Here is a 24,153-nt window from a genome sequence, read left to right on the forward strand (position 1 = left end):
CCATGATTCTGCTTGCGGTGGCCATTTTGTTGGACGGCTCACAGCACAAAAAGCTTTAAGAGCAGGTTATTGGTGGCCCGCCATCTTTCAGGATGCGTTTGCATATGTTAAGAGATGCGATATTTGCCAACGACATGATAGTCGAGAGAATAGGAAATGACCACTCACCCCTATTATGGCGATACTTCCATTTGAGAAGTGGGGAATAGACTTTGTGGGTCCTATTACTCCGACGTCGACTACGCAAAAGAGGTACATCATTGTCGCAACTGACTACTTCACAAAGTGGTCAGAAGCACGTGCAACAAGGAAAGATGATGCTAAAGAAACTGCTAGTTTCCTTTTAGAGCAGATAATATGCCGGTTTGGTCCGTCAAAAGAATTAGTGTCGGACCGCGGAACTCAATTCCTGAATAAGGTGATTAAAGGTTTGACAGAGTTGTGGCAAATCAAGCATAACAAGACAACTCCATATAATCCGCAAGCCAATGGGCAAGTTGAAAGTACCAACAAGCAGCTTGTGGGCATCCTGTCCAAAATTGTGTCGGAAAAGAAACGGGATTGGGATAAAAAGTTATACGTGGCAGTGTGGGCCTATAATACGACCTTCAAACGAGCCACTGGCCATACCCCGTTCAAGTTAGTATATGGGGAGGAGTGTGTCTTGCCTTTAGAGATTGAGCTGCCGATTATTCGGTTTGCCATCAATCATTCTTTGAGTGATGAAGACGCACTTTTTGAGCATTTGACGACACTGGCACATTTAGATGAGCTTAAGTTGCAGAGCTTATTGCACCAGGAAGTGGCGAAGCGCCGAATGAAGTAGCTACACGACCTCAAAGCCAAGAAATACACCTTCAAGAAAGGACAGCTTGTTCTGTATTATGATGCACGACGTGAATTATTTCCAGGCAAGCTAGAGCCTAAATGGGATGGGCCCTATAGGATCGTTAGGATAGGAAAGAATAAATCCACAGTCTTGTTAGCTGACCTTGAGGGGATAGAATTTAAAAATAAGGTTAATCTTAATAAGATTAAACCTTATTATTTCTGATTGCACTAATGCTATGACTGCCTTGCAGGTCTAGGCGAGATCGATCAAACATCTGCAAGGAAATCGTGATAGAGGTTGATGGGTCGTCTAATCCCTTATTTAGAACACCCATATTTAGAACAAAGGTATCATCAGGGAAAGCTCATTTGGTGGAGCAAAGGATACAAGGTGATTGAGCAAGAAGGCAGGATGTTTATTTGGGAGATCAAGGTCTTCTGCCACCACTGCCTACAAATTTTGATGAGCATCCCCGTTGAATTCAATGACGATGGAGGGATGGAGCCTACAGTCCACCCATTGAATATGCTGAATTTCGATTACCATAATTACGAGTAGAGTTCCGGATGGCGGGATATGTAAACCCTTTATGGACATACACCTTGTACTTTGATGGGGCGTCCAGGGGTGCATGCAAAAAAGGAAGTGTAGGAGTTGTCATCCAAGACCCCCGACGACGCATTGTCATGAAGTTAGCTGCTTATCTCGGGGTGAATTTTACCAATAATATGGCAGAATACAAAGCCCTGATTATGGGTTTGAATATTGCGAAGAAGGGTGGTATCCGCCAGTTGTTGGTGAAAGGGGACTCTCAGTTGGTTTTAAATCAACTCAATGGGACATACATGGTACGGAACCCCATCCTTTGTATGTACCATCATACTGCCATAGCCCTGCTAGATGAATTCGATAGAGTGTCTTTTCAGCTGATTCCACGGAATTGGAATCAGTTTGCCGATTCTTTGGCTAATTTTGCGTATGAAGAAAACCTCTTCTTTAATTGTGGCCCTTGTCCCGATATATCTATTGATGGTGAGACAAGACCTGGTCGTTTGTGGGGTATGCTTTCTGAACATGCCCTCTTTGGCAGACGATGGTTGATTTGGGTGATGCAGAGGGTAAGTGAGACTCATCTCCCTTTATTATCTGGGACCCATAGACTGGTTAGACGACATGTGATGCGAACACCTCTTGCGATATACGCAGGAGGGATAGGTCATAATTTAATGCACCTAGTTTAGGGCTACGAGCCTTTGTTCCCCTGGGAATGGTATGCTTTGATGTCTATTATGGTTGTTTCCAGGAGGATATTATGTAGTATTGTTTTATTTCATTAGGCCAAGAGGGCCGATTCAGTTTTTTAGTGAAATGTCTGATTTCATTAGGCCAAGAGGGCCATTTCCCTGTCTAGTGCGGGTGCGTTTAATCGGGTTTTTGTTTTAAGTGTTGTGCTGGACAGATTTCATGGTTCATGGACTTTGGTGGAGCCTGGAGGAGCCTTTGCTGCGATGGAAGCTTCTTGCGGCCAATCCAGGTGATATCTCTCCTTTACGAGTACCTTTCTTTCCTACTATATGTGTATTTGTACTTGTCGAGGGGACACATTTTTGTTGGGAGCCGGCAACCAAGGCATGAAGTCCCAGGTTTAGGCTAAGTATGTTTGAGGAGGTCGGAGTAGTCATTGCCTCCTGTAAAGAAATTGTCAGGCATCAAAAGACCTGTTTTAGAAGGACGTCCTAGTGGCCCTGTTCTGCTAACCTGCTAGGCAGTCGTGCTAGGAGTTCTTGTTAGTAGTGAGGCAGTTAGAGAAGCCTGCCAGAAGATAATCATAATGATGCCAATAAACTCTGTACATCCTACAAGATGAATATAAATACGAAGGTGTGTAAAAAGGGGTTCTAACCCCTATCCCAAAAAAAAGAAAAAAAATGAAAATATATAAGCAATTGATCATTGCCTTGCGAAGGCCTGGTAGGTTCTTGGGGACGAATCCGACCCGGGGCCGATACCTTGTCTTTCTAGGGGTGGCTTCTTGCTGAAGAAAAAAAAATGACAAAACAAGGAAGGTTGGAGCGAAAATAAAAGTGAGCATTAAAAAAGGATTAAGTGTCACCTTGCGAGGGCTTGGTAGGTTCTTGGGTGCCGAGACAGGTCCTGAGGCCGATGCCCTGTTCTCCTTGGGTCACTACGCTCAGCTCCCTCCTTTTTACATGCCCAAGTATGTTCATCCAATAACAACCCTAAAAGAAGAAATGTACTAAAAGAAAAAACTCTTTGATCAGGCTATAGGAGTCCTCGCCTTGCAGGAGCTCCTAGTTGTGTTGTCTTTAGTTGGTAAGTAGTTCAGACTATCATTTAGGGCAACCTATTTGATAGGTTTTTTTGGTTTGGCTGTGTTGGAGCAGCTGGTTAGTGATTCACTTCGGATCTTCTATTAGATGATGCTAGGCCTATTCCTTGTGGATGTCATGCCTTGGTTCTGTCCAGGGGGAGGGGGAGCATTGTGCTGAGTTTTATTATATAATTGTTTTGTATCAGTTTGATGCTTCTTTGGTTGTTTATGTGCAGATATGTTCGTGGATTCGACGGGCTGAGTCGCCCTATCCCGTGGTTGCCAATGAGAGCGGAATTTAGGTGATGGGAAGTGCTTAAAAATAGCTAAAAATTATGAATATCAAGGGAAAAATATTCAATGTCAAAGGCGGCGGCTCGATCTAGGACGATTTTAAGCGTCAAAGTGCTTTAAAGGCGCCCGAGCGACACTTGTTCATTTTTCATAATTTTTCAGACAGTCGTGCGGGTTGACAAGAGCTAGTGGCCAATGCGGGATGCTAAGCCGGATGCCCAGGATTTTTCAGAGCTCGATTCCGAGTCCGGACACGGGGAAATGGCCAAGAAACCGGTCAAGATGCGAAGGGGTGGACAAAATTTGGCCCAAATGAGTAAGTGACTCTTGGGAGCCCAACATTAAAAGTCACATGAAATGTTAGATGCAAATGGTGGAGAGAGAGAGATGGAGAAGTCGTGATCAACATGGCGCCGAAAATTGCGCCCCATTGTTGATCAATGGAGATGGCAGTCTGCAAACAACCCCCCACAATGATTATGGGGCTTCATTTCCCTCTGAACCCTGACTCTATCGCCGCCCTTCGCTCGCGCAATGATGCCCTCTTTGAAGATCTCTGATTTCAGTATTTCTCTCTCCTCCCTCTCTCTCTTCGAAAGGCAAGTTCATGTGGGGAGAAGAAGGAAGAAGAAAGAATGATGGAGGCTTGTCCGGCATGGATCGGATTGCTCCACGGGCTGGAAATGGTGATTGGTGATTGTACTGGACATGAAGTGCTGCTGATTTCCAAATTTGCAGCCATGGACATAAAACCCGAAACACGCAAATAAGCGATAATTTAAAATTTTCAAAGGAAATTTGAGATTCTATAGCTTTTGATTGATGAAATGTTGTTCATGTGGGATAAAAATTGTTTATGTTGCTGTTTTCTATGAATTCTTGCTGGTCCTAATCAAAAAATCAGAAAAATATGCATCTTGTGGTTCAAAATAATATGCTAAAACACGTAAAACATGGAAATCAAGGGAAAATGATGGTTTTTTGGCATAAAAATGGGAAAGTAAATAGGAACATCAACTAAACTTTCATTTTTCTGCAAGAAGGAACTAAGGACCACAGCCCATAACCTGTTTTGAATTTTCAGTAATTAAATAATACAGGGAAATAAGGAAAAATACAAGAAAAGGGTGGAAAAACCCTAAAAAATAGGGGAAAAATACATTTTGGGTTGCGAAAAATAAGGATAAATAAGAACAATGTTTGTGAATGTTTGTGGGGACTGAAGCATGAGGATTCTCCTCAATTCAACCCCACCTTCTTGTTCTAGTGTGTCTTTTTCCGTTTTTTTCACATAAAATGATGGTAAAATGCCCATAAACCTATACAACGATGCAATATTTAAACGGGGAAGGGTAGAGGAGTTGAAATATGTCTAAATGCCGTGTGAAATGATGGGAAAGTTGCTGATTTCTATGCATAGCATTTAGGACAGATAATAATTAAAATTAAGAGCTTAGTAGCACGAGGATCACCTCGGTGCTAGGCCCATGCAACGAAGCACGAACGGTAGTTGGAAACCATTAAAAGAATGTTTTTTTCACTTGTGCACGATATTGTTTTGCTAAATGCTTGAGCACTAGGCATCCACCAAATGCATGGAGCATGAAAAAGAATTTAAAAAATATCAGTGACCAGCTCCTGGACATGCATTGCAATTGGTTTATTAGAACATGACCTACGTTGAGAGGCAGTGAGGTACCCATGCTGTAGGTAGACGCGGGTCCTAAAGGGGAAAGAGAAGTAAGGACAATGGTACATTCCTGGACATGCTTATTTGGTACCTTGAGCGACTTTTGTGCGATATATCTATATGTTGAGCGACGCATCGAGGGGCCAATCCCCAAGGTGTAGGAGAGTCGCAGAGGGTTGACGGCATTCAACCGTAGGAGGAACCCCATGTGTATGTGATTCAAGCATTTTGGCTATGTGAAAGGGACTCCCTCTGAGGAGTAATATTGGGTTAGGATCAGTTGGACTACAACGTATTACAAATGCAATGTTTAGGAAGGTAGAGATTTTGATAGACGCTCCTGGCCGCGAGGCCGAGGGGTTGTCTTGTGCGTAGTGACGAGGCCTGGCTAGTGCATGAGCCAGTGCTGGCCCGTTTTTAGGTCCATCACGGTGGAAAGGAAGCTAGGAGGATAGACGGACAATGAGAAAAGGGGCCTAGGCTAAGGGCCGGCCATCTAAAAAAGGGGGATGACCGGCCATGGAAATTAGGGCATGTATATAAAGTTGAACAATGAATGAGAAGAGCATCCTCGCATGTGGCAGACAATGTCTTCTTCTTCTCCTCTTGTTTCTTACCTTCTTGCCTCCTTGCTTGTGCTTGAGAGAGGGACTGAGAGCATGTGAGGGAGTGAGGGAGTGATCGTGGGAGGGCAAGGGATCTTGGAGAAGAAGCTCTCCATCTTCTCTCTTCATCTTCTCCTCCTCTCTTCTCTCCTCTTGTCTCGAATGTGGCTATGGAGGATGAAGCTCATGGGAGAGGGATTGAGGTTGCTTGAGCTTGCCTCAAGGATCGTGGAGCTGCAAGGGTGCAAGAGAGAGGAAGGTACTCGATCGAGCATCAAGGTAAGCTTACTACACCCACAAGGTAGGCATTGTGTGACGGCTATGTGAGAGGTAGCCATGGCTGCTCAGTTCGAAACACTTGAGTAATAAGTGGTCCGTAGGTCTCGGGGTAGAGCTTGAAGAGCTCCCACACTCATGGAAGCCTCAGAGAAGGCTTACACCTCCATGGAACAACTAGTATTGGCCCTCATATTTGCAGTAACCAAATTTCGGCCATATTTGCTTCCAAAGAGGTTTGTGATCATCACTGTGGAGGATACGTTTCCCTATGCACTACAACATATGGAAATCTCTGACAAAATAGCAAAGTGGGTGGTCCGACTTCAAGAGTTTGATTATATAGTGTAAGTGTAAAAAACAACTCAAGCATGCTTGGCTGATATTTTGACAAACAGGCTATGAGAAAAATCTCAGGGTGAAAAGAAATGACCTTCCACCACCCCCATCCATAAAGACTCTTATAGATGCTTATAGCCTCTACTTTGATGGTTCATACAAGAGAACTAAGGATAAGGCAGATGTAGGCATTGTTGTTTTCTCTCCTTTAGGGGAGAAAATCTATGGTGAAGGAATCATCTTGGAAGGTATCCAGTCTAACAATGAGGCAAAATATCAAGCTTTAATTCATGGTCTTTGTTGGTGTCTTAGTAATTCAATCGAGAGGTTGAATGCTTTTGGAGACTCCATGCTATTGGTAAGGCAGATGCAAGGTACATGGGCATGCAAGAATACAAACCTCTCTAGTAAAATGAGAGAGGCCAAATCTCTTATGACAAGATTTAGGGAGGCACAAGTACATCATGTGCCAAGAGACCAGAACAAGGATGCCAACCATCTACCATAATCAAAGCTGAATGAGTCAATTGTGGGAGCAATGGCTATTAAACCCCCATTTCAATAAGGAAAGGAAGACTTAGAAGATATTCTACACCTCTTAGAGAAAGGAGAAGCTCCCAAACACCTGACTAAGGGAGAAAGACAATGGCTAGCTCGGAAGGCTACAAGATATCGCATGGTAAATGATAGTTTGTATTGTCTTGGTAAGGATGGTGTGCGTAGGAAAGTGCCTTCAAAGTGGAAAATTGAAGAAATCTTAAAATCTTGCCATGATGATGTGTGTGGAGTCCACTTTGCACACGACATCACAAGTAGAAAGGTTCTAGAAGCTGGCTTTACTTGGCCACTCTACACTGAGATGTCAAATATTGGTGTCAAAGATGTGAAGAATGTTAGAAATCAGGACCACGACGGCTCATAGCAGAACCCCAAACCCCAATCAAGGTCTATGGACCCTTTGAGAAATGGGGAATTGATGCCATATGGCCTCTACCACGCACTCCATCAGGAAAATAATATATTATCATGGGGGTAGATCACATGACTAGATGGGCCGAGGCTATGCCAACTAGAAGAATCACTGCTAAGAAAGTGAGTAAATTCATCTTTGACCACATTTGTTGTAGGTTTGGTACCCCTCTTGAAATACTATCAGATAGAGGACCAGGGTTTAGAGCTAATGTAGTGGGTGAACTCATGCAAAAGCTAAATATTCAATGACGATACTCTACCCCTTACTACCCTCAATGCAATGGATTGGTGGAGAAGGTAAATGGAATGATTTGTAAAATCATCAGCAAACAGGTATATTCAAGGCCCCGGGATTGGGACAAGCATCTTAGTGGAACTCTATGGGCTTACAAAACCTCCTTCAAAACCATCTTAGGGTTCACATCTTTTCATCTAGTTTATGGACAAGAGGCTCTTTTTCCTATTGAGGTGAAATTAGCTAGCCTTCAAGTATTAGGTGGCATAGTAAGCTCTCAAAAGGAGAAGTTACATCAAAGATTACTAGACCTAGAGAGGCTACAATTGGATCATGAAGACGCCATCACCACTACTCCTAGGAAGCTGAGAAGCATAGAGAAAAGTTCAACAAGAAGCTAACAGATAAAAAATCAAGGAGGGATCTTTAGTGCTTCGATATGACAATTGCTTTGATAAAAGAAAGGATGGCAAGTTTCTCTACTGGTGGGAGGGACCGTTTTGGGTCACAAAAAAATTCAACAATGGCTCCTACAAACTTCAAGACATTGAGGGAAAAGTGCACAAGACCAGGGTAAATGGATGGTTCTTAAAACCCCATCACATCAGGGTGGGGTCAGCTCAAGATACCAAAGAGTGTCTAAAGGCATAAATACCTCTAGCCAGGTTGGGGGGGCTATATGATCCGAGAAAATCACAAAAAATATTTGTATAACACTTTGTTGATTTTTTGTACATCTGGAGGTTTGAAATAAAGAAGAGGGTGGGAACAATCTCTTGGGAAATCCAAGAAATCATTGGATGGAAATATTTCATGGACCGGTTTACCAAGGGGGGGTGAAGAGTAAAAATCAATGGAGGAAGGTGAAGGGAAAATGTATAATCTAAAAAGAAAAGACATGAAATGGATTTGGAGCCATCCAAAGGTCATGTGAGGCTCATAATGTCACAGCTTTGGAGCCTTATGATAATTCAAACAAATGGGACCCTTCTTGGAAGTATTAGTGGAAGAAAAATCAGGCACGTGATTCTGTAAGATTTTTTAAAAATACTTTCACTCTGATCCAAAAAAACTTTTCAACATAAAAGTTGTAGCATGTGAGCTGAAGTTTTGTTTGGTATTTTTTGATATTTTTTTGGAGCTAGGAGTCAGGAGATATGGCCAAAATGGTGGATGCCAACTTTTTCCAACTGCGGTGGAGACCACCTCCCAATTTTATACACACCCACACTTTCTTCCCCATACTTAACACTTCCCTAAAACATCATTCATTATACTCCCAACCCTTTCTCCTCTCTTCTCCTCTCTCTCAAGCTAATAAACCATTAGAATTTCCCTCCTGAATCACCCTCAAATCATCCTTAATTGTAATAGTAATGTATGAATTCTCACTACTCTCTCTCCATTATTTCTAGATATGATCTTATTTTATGAAGATTCTCTATATTTTTTTATAGGAGAGCTCTTGGACTCAAGCTATGGGGTGTAGAATAGAGACAACTCACCTATGATGGAACTTGATTAAGTACAAAATTGGTCAACAAAACATCTAGATGGAGCTTCTACATTGGTGGAACCGCCTTAATGCAGCTTTGGTGGTGTTAATTCCTATTCTATCTTAACCTCCTCCCTAAACATCCTCAAGGCCTATATAAAGAGGCCTCCTTTGTAACTTTCAAGAGAGAGCCAAGAGGCCTTTTTCAGCCCTATTGAGCCTTCCCCATTCTCTCCCATGAGCTTATGCAGTTCATTCCCTTACTATAGCTTATGCATGCTCTACAGTGTAATAAGCCTATGCTATTGGTGTCCATATTGTGTATATTGGTTATGTCTTGAGGGTTCTCCATCTCTTGTCCCCTCTTAAGTTTTATTGATTCATCTATTTTTTGTAGTTCTCTCTCTCTCTATCTCTCTCTCTCTCTCTCTCTCTCTCTCTCTTAGTTTTCCTCTCTTCTCCCTCACAAGCTCCTCTCTCCCTTACATAGTGTCCTAGTCCGCTCTTCCATGACTAGGTGGTGCCCTTATCTCATTCACTTTGTTGGCAGAAGGGAGTTTGGCATAGTATAGAGGCTGCCATACCAAATTTCCTTTGTCAGAAGTAAAGGAGAATGTTACCGATGCCTTACAAATGATATCATTATTGTGGGAGAGGGATCACAAGGTTATAATAAGATAGTGGATGCCTTTCAAAATTATGTGGTGGGACATTATGCAAGCCTTTTGATAGTAAACCCTCTTCCTGCTGAGAGTCTTCCATGACTAGATTTGGTAGTGTTTTTATTAGAATTCAATGGAATCTTGTGGAGCATTTATGGAGTGCAAAGCTAAAGGATACAATAGGTCCGATGATTGGGCATGCTTCAGATGAAGATAGTAGACAGTGTAAGCTTATGCTTGAAGGTTACCCTGGAGAGCATAGAGACCAACTCTTTATTAATTGGTGTGGATGGAAATTAAAAGGGAGAATTGTGGAAGGGCATGTGTATGGTTTACATGATCAAGACTTTGTACGTTGTGGAAAAAAACTTTTTAGTCCACTTGATAGCCCTACTCGACAACTTGCGATTGGTAAAGTTTGGATTACACTCAATCGTGTTGCAATGGTCTATAACTCATTTTTCATTGATGAACACAAGCTACATGATGGAGATATACAAAGAAATGATCATCAAAATTGGGTAGCTTCCCAAAGGATTGCAAGTAGAAAAGTGCAATGTTGTATGAGACAATTACAGAAGAGAAAGAGAAGTATACAAGGAACTTTGGCATATTTGCATATTGTGCCTGATAACATTGATGCTTTCTTATCAGTGTATTGGCCATCTTGGCCCTCTCATCATCTAACTCGGGACAATCTTCCTAACTAACCTTCACATGAGAAGGTATAGGACAATGAATAGATTTAGTATCTTGCATATGGAATCACTCAAGTACTCTATGAATGTACTCCTTCTAGGATAAGTAGAGAAGTCTCTTAGAATGATTGCACATAATATGCATGCCAAGTATGTGTGAGGCCTATCCCATGTCCTTCATCTCTAAACTCTTCTTGAATTGAGTCATGAATGCCATGTATGATCTTCAATTTAATATCTAAAGCATCCACTCATCTAGAATGGCCATTCCAAAGATTTGAGAGATATAAAAGGAAGTAATTCAAGACTATCATACACAATCAACTAATGTAGGCACTATATACATTACTTATAGAAGAAAATTGTGCGGTGTTAAAGATATTGGGATGACTTTCCAATCATCATATTCTCACCCACATTCACATGTAGAGCTTTGTATGTCCCAAACAAGCTTCTCAAAGACTCATCCTCAATGTGTTTCAAAGGTAAAATATCTAATAGGAGAGAATAAGTAAAAACCTCAAAAACATTTGATAAGTTAAGAATTTTGAACTGAAGCAACAAGACCACCATCTCGAGCCTGCGGACTTATGATGATTTGGTAGTACACTATGATGATGAACTTGATGAGGTTGTATTGTTGAAGACTATATGTAGACCCATTAATCCTTCTTGAACAATGCTTCTTTCCATTTTCCATGCTCGTTCTTTGTATTATTTATGTACATAGATAACATGTATGAAATCATGGGGTCACCTTTGCTAGCATGTAGATATCTCTAGAATGGATTTGAGAACAATACTAGTTAGAAAGATAGGAATGTCTATGAGTGTGGCTATGGTTAGAAGAAGATGAGGGGCTATGTGACTATGGTTGTATGAGCATAGAAATATGAGACGATTTGTCAAATGGGGCTAAGAGAATGACCATGGAAGAAAGAGAGAAGTTGGATGCTATGTGGCTATGGATGGGAGAAATTGGGGACTATGTAGCTATGGATATGCTTAGAAGAAAGAGAGAAACTAGGTCCTATGTGATTATGGCTGGGAGAAGCTAGGAACTATGTAGCTATGGCTAAGAGAGAATCTAGGGCTATGTGGCTATGGCTATGTGAGCATAGAAAGATGTGGAGATTTGTGGAATGGATGTAAGAGAATGACCACGAAAGAAAGAGAGAAGTTGGATGTTGTGTGGTTGTGGCTGGGAGATGTTGGGGATTGTTTGGCTACAATTACATGAGCATAGACAGTTGAGAAGATTTGTTGAATGTAGGTAAGTGAATGACCAAATTAGAAGCATGTCTTGTAGAAAATACAAAAAAATACCTTTCTTGACTATACATGACATAAGAAGAGGTTTTAGGGAGGAAAAAGAACTTTTTAGAGGGGAAGGAAACTTTTCAAAATTTGGGTCACCTTTTTGGATGCCCAATGAGACCCACCTAATACGGAGTGGTCAATCGGGGGGGAGTAAAAGGGAACATAAAGGGATAAGCCTATAATTGGTAGGGATAAGGGAAAAAAGAAAGTAGATAAAATGTGTACACCACCCCCTCTCCCATTGGTCCACCTCAAATATCTTGTCATTATAGGAGAGTCACTAACTCTTCACTACTAGCCATTGGGGGGACTATGCGAGGGGGTAAAAATATTCAAGCATTGCTTATAGGATGACGGCATCATCGCATAGGTGACTTTGTCGTCATATAAGCGACACAAATTTTTTTTAAAAAAACTTCATATCGCATAAGCGATGATGAACATCGCTTATGCAACGACATCGCTTAAGATAATTTTGAAAATGACGCAAAGAGCGATGTTTACACACTACTTTGTGTCACTTAAGTGACAATACAAATTCCTCTCCCCAGTCGTAGGAGATCATTTGACAAGGGAGTTCCTTCTTTTTCCAACTATCCAAACAAGTAGGTTAGCATCCACAATTCTCTCTCTCTCTCTCTCTCTCTCTCTCATTTTGTTACTGCCCTAGGATTCCTGCTCCCTGACCCAAATGAGCGATCCGAAGTATTGTGGAAATCCTCACATTAACTCTAGAACACCTCACACAAGACTAGATGATCAAGAAAGTATCATGGAAATTACAACGAACCTGATCCGTGTGATTTAAAACATCAAATTTTTAGACAAAACAACGTCAAAAATGTTACGGCGGAAAGAATCGTAAATGTATTATGGAAGCAATGTTCTGATGGAAAGAATAGTAAATGTACTAATAGGATGATTGATCATGAGAGATGATTTGTACTGGATGCGATGATTGTAATAAGAATGATGGTTAGTAGTTAAAATATCCCGCCATGTGTGGCGATCAGGATATGCAACCTCAATAACTGCAACATCCGCAATTTTTGTTCTTGAGGTAGAGGAAAACATAATTTCCTTCCTGCTACGCACAATATTTCTTACAATCATCCTATGTGGGATCAAGGCATGCCATGTCTGTATCGAAACAAGAATGTCCTGCAACTAGGAAAGAAAATCCACACTAATAAGACATCCCAAATGGGGTGCATGCAAATAATTTAAATCAAATAAGGATGTATAAGCTGTTATCATGGTGTGGAATGTCATCCTCATGATCGATCTATCTTATGCCATGAATGGGTGCAATTGATAGGAATATTAAATTAGGAAGGTTAATCAAGGGTAATCAAGGGATTTCCTTCTAAAATTCATTTGCCTTTGGAAATGCTCTCAGAGCAGCGTGAGTTTCCTCATTTGCTTGCATGCATGCTCACCCCTGCTCCCTTGGGACAGAATTCCTTCTAACTTTGTACCACAATAGGAGACACCCACTTCATAGCTTGCTAATCCCAAGCACCAGAAGCATCTTCTATTTCTTCTTGCATGGAAATAATCAAATACACTTGTTCCATGATTTTGATATTCATTTCAAAAATCATATTTTCAAGCATAAAGAGCCTTTCCCATCATTACATATCACAACAATGCCAATCCTTTTGTCCTTCAAGGCAAGACATGTGATGAGAGTGATAATGATATGAACTCCTATAGCATTGATAGAAAGTCTAAGAGACATTACTCCACCACTAAGAAGACTTCCTTTGCCAAAAAATGCAATGGGTAACCCATAGATTGTTGCTATGATGTGAACAAAATCTTTATTCTTTGTAGTTTGTTTTCCACTCCCAAATGATTGATTGCATTCACCATTGTCCAATCCACTGTTATGGCCTACATAGAGTTTTATTTTCCATTGATATCCTAGAATAAAGTGGCCATCTCTACCTTCATGTTGCAAGCAATGAAATTGTTATGGAAAACTCAGCCGAAGCGCAAAGCTTTACGTTTGCTGAAAGCAGCTTGGAGATGTGGATGCATCTTGCCTAGAGTTATTTGGTCAATGATAGATTGAGCTGTCCTCTAACAATATATCTCTAGTCTCACATATAGTTATTTTAAATATATAGATGCAATGAGTGACCACACCCGTAAAGTGAAGTTGGTGATCATCAAGACTTTGCTACGAGGCACTAGACTTTCTGGAGATACATTTTCACAGGCCATGATAGGTTATGTGGAGATGGATGATGCTGGTTTAGACATTGCCATCAAGATTCTTGTGAGATTCAGTATGCCCATATGTCCTGGAGAGGGTACATCCTCCTAGCCTCATGCAGCCGGAGTGGAGACTTTTTCTCATGCACACACTATAGCGCATCGGTAAGCTTCTCGATTGATAAAGTAGTAATGTCATCCTTTTTTTACATATAGAATTCTTTATATATATATCATTTTGATGTCTTCGTTTGCTTAGGACTCCTATCCTAGGTACATCACATCACGAGAGTCAGCGGCTTACTCCTGATGTACATCCTCCTACTCAGGTGACACTTAATTCATAGGCTAGTGGCTATTAGTTGTGTACATATGTCTTTTAAGGGAATTACAGATTAAATATAAAGTAGTTTTTAAGAATTCACATCTCAATGTATCATATGTTTGTATTGCATGTAGGCGTTAGCAGCAGAGTAGCACAACACTAGCCTGATTGATTAGCAAGACACCACTGGTGCCCCCACGAGTACCAATGCACATGCGCACTGGCACTTTGGGTGTCACATGCAACATCATGCCTAGTGAGGGTATCCTTCAAGTCGGAACCGACATCGCCTTCAAACGTCATATAGAGACCTCTGCATGTCTTATCTACAGTGAGTTCATGTACCGTGGGAGTAAGTATTATGTGTTGAGAATAGCAAATGATGCTTGGTCATAGAGGCCAGATGTATGCCCATAGAGGCTGAATCTATGCCTTGAAGAGGCTAGGAGATATGACAAAGATGTATGCTCTAGAAGCTCTAGGAAGAGATATCCAAAATCCCATATGCACAATGAGTACAATGGTATGGTTTGATTCCCTTAACAAGAAAGGGCATGTAAATCCAAAGAAATATGTATCCATCTTGTATGCCCAAGCTATTGCACTATTCATAAAATCCCAAAATGCATGTATCGCAAGACCAATGTAATAATCACCAAGCCATGTATGGCAGAGAGAATCTGATAAGCCAAAACAATGTATTCATGTGTATCCATCTCAAGTTCTTAAGTAGAAAGAATGTGTCAAGAAGACTAGAGTAAAAAGCACATACCACCCATCGAAAGGGATAAGGAGCACAACAAAAGCCAAGAAGCATGAAGGTAATGAGGTCCAAGAAGACAAAGAAGATCAAAGATTGGAGCAAAAGATCAAAGGTTGCCAAAGAAGCAACAAAAATAAGAAGAAAATATTTTCCCCTGCTACAAACGAAAATTCTTGCAAAAATTTTCCATCATGGATCTCATATTCCCTTAGTGGATCTACTTCCCATAGTGGATGTAAAGAAACCCTACCAAAATGTAATGTTTCAAGTCTTAACTTGACTAGGCTGCCAATGTGCTAATCTCTTGGTCCATGTTGACATGCAGGGGGGAAAAAGCCAATAAGGGTAGAGACTCATCATTTGAGGGGGGTGTTGACAATAGCAAATTATGCTTGGTCATAGAGGCTAGATGTATGCCCATAGAGGCTGAATCTATGCCTTAAAGAGGCTAGGAGATATGACAAAGATGTATGCTCTAGAAGCTCTAGGAAGAGATGTCCAAAATCCCATTTGCACAATGAGTACAATGGTACTGTCCAAAAAGCTATAAAGGTATGTACTTGACACTCATTTAAAAATATATGGTACCTTTTTAGTTCCAGTCACTCAAGATTGTGTTTATGAGTCCAACCTAATCTATCTTGGAACCTAATTCACTTGAGTTACAATTCCTTATTCTGATAATGTATTGTATGTTTGATTTATTGACCTTATTTTGCAATGTAGTGATCAGCTTGAGGATGAGAAGAAATATGTCATCAATACACTGGAGACGGAGTTTGGGACAAGATGGAGTCTGAGTGGTTGCTCAAGCAAATGTGCGAACTCATGAGTCATCGATGTGACAATGCATAGTAAGTAGAGAGAGAGAGAGAGAGAGAGAGAAATGAAACAAAAAGAAATGCTATACTTATGTCTTCAAAAGGCCAAAACAACCTATGAGACCAAAAAGTTATGACTAGAGAGCTCTGATACCAATGTCAGATAGAATAGTGGTACTGATGGTTTGCTGTAGAACAAGCATGAGATCATACATATATGTGGTCTCTCAATCTGCATCCATGAGGTGGCTAACAAGCATGGGGCCCATATTGTTGCCACATACATCAAAGCTAGGGTGACCAAACATCAAAGCTGGGGGTGACCATAGTGGCGTAGAGAGAGAGAGAGAGAGAGAGAGAGAGAGAGAGAGCATGACTAGAGTAGCAAATGGGCAGGGTGGGCGGGGGGTATTGCAGGTACTCATTGAGGGTGTTGCTGAAAATGCTGCCAAGAAATGATAGAAGACTGCTAGCTTTGATGGTCTATTGCTATGCCAAGTTGATCTAGGAAATAATTCTTGATTGCAGGTACTAAAGGTTGAGATGCAAATAGTAGGGTTGAAACGCGAGATAGAATCCTCCGTAGAGGAGGGGAATCAAACCCCGATACAAACTTTCTTTTAGTGAACTTGGAGATAAGATTACCCTGTACATAGCTAGAGAAATAAAAACGAGTCTGAGGGGAATCAAACCTCGACACTAGCCATATGAGGCTATTACCACAAGACTCCTCACCACCCACCCTTGTTAGTAAGTTTTCAAAAGAATAAAAATCATGACTTCACAATGAATTATTTTGAGATTAAATCTTATCAAGCATAGGTTGTGAGCATAGGTTGATCCATGAGTTGACACTTAAGACTAATAGTCCTCCTCATCATCTCTGAGATTAACCATCAATAAAATTTCATCTTCATTATCCTTGTTGACTTCTTCAAACTCCTCCATCATTAAATTTGTGTTGATGTTCATTTCCTCTGTAGACTCGATATCCATTATTTCTTCCTCTTTGGTGTCTATCGTGTTAAGAGTCTCGATCCTTGTCATTCTCATAATCTACAGTGTCATCATGATCGAATAGGGTCAACACTATCAAACAAGTGCACCTCTAGGTTGGACATGCACTATCCGAGGATGTTGTCCATAAGCCCACATGTTGGTATACATTCGAGCCTAGACCAATAAATAAATTATAATTAAAAAATAAAATTCACTTGTTTAGTTTCAGAGTTTTCAAAACTCAACAAGTTACTTGTCTTTCACACCCAATCATAAACTCTCTTTGTTCTGTTGAGATTGGCTCATGATCACTAGCGCTCGTTGCATATGGGTGTATAACCAATCGATGAAAGTAGGTATGTTCCCATTGTTATTTACTTTGGTTTGATGTATGGATCTCCTCTTTTTACGTCTACCAACTCATTTGCTTACAAGTTCCTCCTCGTACTCATCAACGAATTGTTGTACGCATTCACTATTATAGACAATGAAAGTAGAAATATCCAATTTATCTTGGACCTTAAGTCGAAAAGGGACTCCCTTATCGGAAAATACCGCCTCCAACATGGTAGAAGATGACTCATTTGTCCATACGCGTGGAGCTTCAGAATCATTTTTCTCAAGGTATTCACAAACTTAATACGTGCATTCTTCAAGCATCCATCCCTTCACCATAGAATCCTCTAGTCTTTCTTTTTGGCATACATAACCTTTCAATACTCCCATAAACCTCTCGGCCCAAAACATCCATCAAGTGCTCACAACACCAGTGAGCTCTATCTTTTCCACTAGATGGATTAGAAGATGAACGTGGATATCAAAAAAGGAGGTTGAAAGTTCATTTTCCATTAAACAAAGAAGCTCTATACATTCACGCTTCTTTTGTGTAATTGCATCAATAACAAGGGGTAGAACATGTTGCATACATAATTAATTTGATCAACAAAACATGCAAGAAAATAAATACTTACAAAGATCTAGATACATTTACCTCCACAAAATTGTGCCAATCATGTGTTTTTAAACCAAACAAGCTCTTGTCATCTAGAGTGAACATGTTTTGACAAGATGCTCCATATCCTGTAGGCATATGAATCGGCTGAATCTTCTTGTTGATAGTCCTTGTTCTTTTATTTTGAGCACCCATGGGGTAGGCTCGTTGGTTGTCTCATGTCGAGTTTCATCATAAAGTGGCCATAGATTGGGCTTTGAGTTCCGATCCTTTAGGTCACTTCTTGCTGCCATTGTGTCTTCATACAATCCCCGCTCAATGATATTTATCTCAGATCCATGGTCAAGTAAAGCAACACAAGGAGTTTCATGCTCCCCTATTTTCACTACCGTTTCAATGGTAGCTCTAGCCCAATGATTTCTTGTGTAGTGACTTCGAGGAATAAATCCTAGAGTCTCTTCTCCATATTATTGCATTTGCCATACTCCACCATGCATATTGCTACAAGACAATGCATTTTCAGCCACTTTCTTCTCTTTTCCACATGCTGTCCATTGATTAGTAGCATACTGCATAGACAATCCTATACTTACTTCATGCTCATATTCAGCCCAAATACCCAACAAACCAGTTTTCTCTTCAAATTGCAGCAATGCACTAGTGGTATCACCAAGAAACGGACGCTTCCTTTTAATTATGTCAATGATCTCATCATGAAATTCTCACTTGGCAATGCCAAGCACCTCTCCCAAGGTAAATTCCACCCGACTGTTTAAGATCCATTCTTCAAGAACCTTCTTAAGATCTGTGGGGCTGTCTCAATGTCAAATTGCAACTTATATCTTGGCTGCTTGCCCTTCTTTTTACCCTCTTGTTTGTTATCCTGTTTTTGCTCCCGACTGACCTCTTCCATAACATGCATGGGAGGTGGTTGATTTGCAGCTCTAGGCTCATCCACACTTCTTCATTTCATTCTTTTAAATGCCCTGAGACCGTGTCTCTCTACATATCGAGTCTCAAGGCCTTGCGGATTGCGATTTGTAATGGAGTGCTGCAAAGAAAACAAAATGCTAACTGTTAGAAACATGATTGTCAGTACAAAGAATATCTCAAAAAAACAAATAAGCAAAACAAAAGAGAAACTTACAAAGTCCTCCAAATATGTCCTGTGGCCGCCACTCCCAAGATGATGTACCGATCCGGCCTCGATTCGTACCCTCGCCGCCTCCCGCTTGCTGACTCCAATGTCCTGGCGAATTTGTAGGCTCCCCCCTCAGTCGGCGCCAGTCGTCTGCATCTAACCACTCGGGCTTTGGAGCCCCACTCTTGATTGCCTTGCATGCGTTGGATCGTCTATGTGACATGTATGCACGCATGCAATCCATCATCCAGCCCGTAGAGAATCTATCTACTGCGGCTGGCACCGGGAACTCCTCGTGCAAGGATGCTACTATGTAGTCCTTGCTCCCCTCCGATATGTTTCTCCAATGATCCAGGACGTTGTGCCGAAAAAACTTGTTGGCACAACTCTCTCATGTGAGCCATCACCCTCCTCCCCTCATCATTCATGATGATGGCTCCTGACCTACTATCCACTAGGTATCCATAGCCCCTAGGAGTCTGCCTAAGATGGGCCTTCTCCCATCTCCGTCCATGCTCCTGGGCATATCGAGGAGACCCCTGTACATCCGGTGTACCGACGGGGGTACCCTCTCCTGGAGTGCCACTCAAAGGGGTGCCACCAAAGGGGGTGCCACCAAAAGGAGTGCCACCACAAGGCGTGCCATCTACCGACGGCTGCGCGAAAGCTGGAGTAACTGGAGTGGACGTCCCCACAGGTGTGACAAATCCTGGAGGTGACGCAGCTCCAACTGAACGACGAGACGGAGACACCACGTCCGTGTCTCCACAGCAGCACCCCCCTGATCCTCCTGCAGTCGCATTCCCTCCCTCTGGCCCAAGTCGCGAGCGTCGAGATCGTCTGCTCGCAGCTGAAGCATCTGATCACGCTGAAGCTGATCTAGCAGAGCGCCCTGATGAAGAACGAGACAGCTCCTAATCTGCCATCTCTCTAAATCTCGCGAGCTGAACTGGAGACATGCGTGCCATCATGTCCTGAAACTCCTCATCGCTCATCCCTCGACTCATCTTGAAAATGTCGATACCTGCATAGATAAAAAATGATGTTAGAATAATCAATTTAAACTATACAAAGCACATTAATATAAATCATTTTTGAAAAATCCCTCTTAAAATGCATATCTTATCTACCTTTATGGAAGATCTAAACAACGAATTGAGTAATACAATTCTCCAAGAATGAAGTATTCTATGGTCCCATGTTAATCTCGTGACACAACTCTGCATACATTGGAAGGTTGATAGACATGTCACCACAAAAGAACAAGTCTACCTCGTTCTCAAAAAATTCTACGACTTCTGTATTTCCATCATTGTTAGCCGATGCGGGCTCCAAGCTTGCGGTGGCCTCCACCCCTTATAATATCGACCCCTCTACTTGCATATTTTTGTCATCTATGCCTGGAACATCGCTTTGATCATATACTCTCGCACCTCGAGGAGTTGAAGGTATAACATACCACCATCGAGGTTGTCAGGGGTTTGGATAGAAGATTACATGTTCACAAACACTTACAAAGCGAGTTCAAACCATTGTGACATAAACCATGTCGTATTACAATTAGCAAGCAAATGACTATTTGCACCTGTTCACAATGGGCCGACAACACAAAGGTGTCGTGCAAATCCGTCCATTTTTTTTCGGAATCTATTTCGAGAAATCCAGATGGACCTTGTCGAACTGTTGCTCCAGCTCCTCCAAGTACCACTTTGAACCACTGCACATCGAATAGTATCATGGAGAAGCAACGGTAATCCACCGTAATAATACTTTGCAAGTTCCCAAAATACTCCATCTCATCCACAACCGTGTTTGGATCCGTTGCTCGTCGCCGGCTCTCTTGCTCAAACCTTGCCATGACACCACAGTCCATTGTGGAGTGCATTTTGTCAATACGCTCCACCCGAAAATGTCGTTCGCGTGACCACGCTGCACTTTATATTTTGTACTGCACATTGAAACACTCAAATTAGATGTAGCAAGCAAATTTAGATACGACACATTCTAAACCCCTCATTACCTTTGGACTACATCCCCTCGAGAACTCCCACTCCTCCATTGAGACCTCTGTCCCTTCGCTGGATGCTATGGTCAAGGCTCCATGCAACCATCGTGTTGACATAAATCGTGGCATCTCCTCCATGCCTTCGGGATATCGAATCAGTCGGTGACGCGTACTGCGTCAGAATTCAGCTCGCGCTTCCTCTCGATCTCGCCTTGCAATCTGGTACTTGGCGAGTCACGTCTCCATGGAGGCATGGTGCAACATACAAAAGCGATTCACCTTCTCTTCCATTGAGGCATCCATTATTTTTTCTACCCCATTTCCAACCACCACATCTCCAATCAGCCTATCATCGTCCTTCAGCGTCCATAGCATTTCATTGTCTAGTTTCATCGTTGGTAGTAGCCATTGTGAGATATGCACTAACGCCTCTGACACCAACCAACCTTCCGCCATGCTACCTTCTGGATGAGCTCGTTGTCGCACAAAGCCTTTCAGGGTTTTCATGAAGCGCTCCAGGAAGAAAATCCATCGCGTATGGACAGGTCCAGCAATCTCCACTTCGTCCACAAGATGCACAAGAAGGTGAACTTGTATCGTGAGCATGCTAGTGGGCATGTATTTCTCAAAGAGACAGACCGTCTCAACTGCTCCCCGCCTTGCGGATTCAATAGAGGATGTCTTAATCTCTTTCTGTGAGATCCATTACACCAAAGTTGACAACTTGTAAATGGCCCCGCGAATTTCTGGAGTAAGGCATCCCGTGATCGCGATCGCTAGGGCAAACTGCCACAAATGAGAAAGCATTATGAATAATGGTCACTTTTCAAATTTCAAAATGTCCACGCTAATTAAAATCTATTATGTTTACAAACCTGACATATCTTATGCCAATCATGGGATTTTAGCCCAGATATTTGGTCATCTTTAGCCTGTCATCCCATATTTGGACAGCATGTCCAATCCATACTGCCTCTACAAGAGCTGTATCCCACTTGGTGATCTAATCACCTCAATGCCCAAGAAATAACGCAGCTCTCCCAAATCCTTCATCTCAAACTTCTGCTTCAATAGCATTTTCACATGAAGGATATCTTCATCACTGTCACCTGTCATAATCAAATCATCAACATAAATGACAAGTAGCATAATACCTTTCTCTGTTTTTCTCACATAAAGTGAGAAATCTGCCTTGGAAATCTGAAAGCCAATAGTGACAAGATACTGTCCTATCTTGTCAGACCATGCTCTAGGTGCTTGCTTCAAGCCATACAAGGCTTTCTTCAACCTGCAAACAAACTCAGGATGAACAGCATGCACATAACCTGGTGGCTGCTCCATATAGACCTCTTCTTGCAAATCACCATGCAAGAAGGCATTCTTTACATCCTTCTGATGTAAAGACCATCCCTTTGATGCAGCCATAGCAATGACCGCTCTTACGGTTGCCATCCTTGCAACCGGACTGAATGTTTCTTCATAGTCAATACCATATGTTTGTGCATACCCCTTGACTACTAATCTTGCCTTGTATCTGTTCACAGAACCATCTGCATTGTGCTTCACCTTATAAACCCACTTACAGCCAATTGCATTTTTACCTTTAGGTAAAGGTACCAATTCCCATGTAGCATTAGCTTCCAAGGCATCCATTTCTTCATCCATGGCTTTCTCCCATTTTTATTTTCCCATGGCTTCCTCAACAGTAGTGGGTTCTGGTTCCTGTATCACTTTGACCATATATGCATAGTGAATGGCTGTAAATCCATCATATTTCAGCCTATCCACAGGATACCTAGCTCTCGTAGACCTGCGCAAAGTATGTTCACTCCCAGGTGCTCTCAAAACATCCCTGGTCTTCCTTACTCCAGGTGTAACAATAGAAGGAATACCCAACTCATCATCAATGCTCTGTTCTGAGCCACTGGATTCACCATCCACATAAGAGTGACTTGCATTCACATCAAACATGGGCTGATCTACCTTCTCTTTTCCTTTTCGTGACATGTCTTGCATACCACTATTTGCACTGCCTTGAGAAGATTCTCCTGATCTCAATCTGCCTGTCCATGGCGAAGAATGTGAACCACTGCTAGAGGACGCTCCAGGTCCACTAACATTTTGTGACTGCTGCTGTGAATTCTGTGCGGCATTACCATTTTGTGCATCTACATCATCAATCACATTTACTGATTTATACCAGCTACTCATCTCATCAAAAACAACATCTCTGCTCACTGTAAACTTACGAGTAGAAGGGTTATAGCATCTATACCCTTTTTGCTGCAGAGAGTAACCAATAAAGATGCACTTCTCAGCTTTTGGATCCAACTTGGATCTCAACTCATCTGGCACATGTACATAGGCAATGCAACCAAAAATTTTCAAATGAGAAATATCTGGTTTCCTACCAGTATACCTCTCCTCTGGAGTCATTCCATGTATTGCTGCAGTGGGAGTCCTGTTCATTATGTAGACTGCTGTAGCAACTGCTTCAGCCCAATAAAAATCTGGCAAGTCTTTTTTATTGAGCATGGCACGAGATACCTCTCCAATATGCCTGTTTTTCCTTTCTGCAATTCCATTTTGTTGTGGGGTATGACTGCATGAATATTGTTGCTTTATGCCATGCTCCTGCAGGAACCTTGCAAACTCATTTGAGAGGTACTCTCCCCCTCCATCTGACCTTAGGCATTTTATCTGCAGGCCTATTTCTTTTTCAACCATCGCTTTAAGAGTTTTGAAATGCCCAAAAACTTCACTTTTCTTTTTCATAAAATACACCCAAACTTTTCTGCTATAGTCATCAATAAAACTGACAAAATAATGACAGCCTCCAAGAGATGCAGCTTTAGTTGTCCACACATCAGAGTGGATTAATTCCAATGGCTTCTTACTCTCTTGAACATGTCTAGGAAATGGTTTCCTTGCCTGTTTTCCAAATTGACAGGCTTCACATACCTTATGCATTTCTGCAACCTTGAATTTTGGCAAACCTGCAACAATATTTTGGGCATGCATTGATTTAAGTCGCTGTACATTAACATGACCAATGCGTTTATGCCAGATATCAATATGTGCAACTACACCGGTCCCATGTGCAAACATTGCTGCACTCAATTCAGACATGTTTGCATCCAATGTAAACATTCTGCCATTCTTCTTTCCTTTTGCTAT

At 41.7% G+C, this 24,153-nt stretch overlaps 2 pseudogenes; one reads left to right on the forward strand and one right to left on the reverse strand.

Annotated features, from left to right (window-relative positions):
* The first annotated feature begins 13,887 nt into the window (after positions 1 to 13,887).
* Positions 13,888 to 15,890, forward strand: LOC148016959 (uncharacterized; annotated as a pseudogene).
* Positions 15,891 to 16,740: 850 nt separating this feature from the next.
* Positions 16,741 to 24,153, reverse strand: part of LOC148016960 (uncharacterized) — a 251,926-nt pseudogene continuing 244,513 nt past the window's right edge.

This window comes from Lygodium microphyllum, chromosome 22 (assembly GCF_053477565.2).
Source record: "Lygodium microphyllum isolate KBCC chromosome 22, Lygodium_microphyllum_v1.1.10, whole genome shotgun sequence".
NCBI classification, from domain to species: Eukaryota; Viridiplantae; Streptophyta; class Polypodiopsida; order Schizaeales; family Lygodiaceae; genus Lygodium; species Lygodium microphyllum.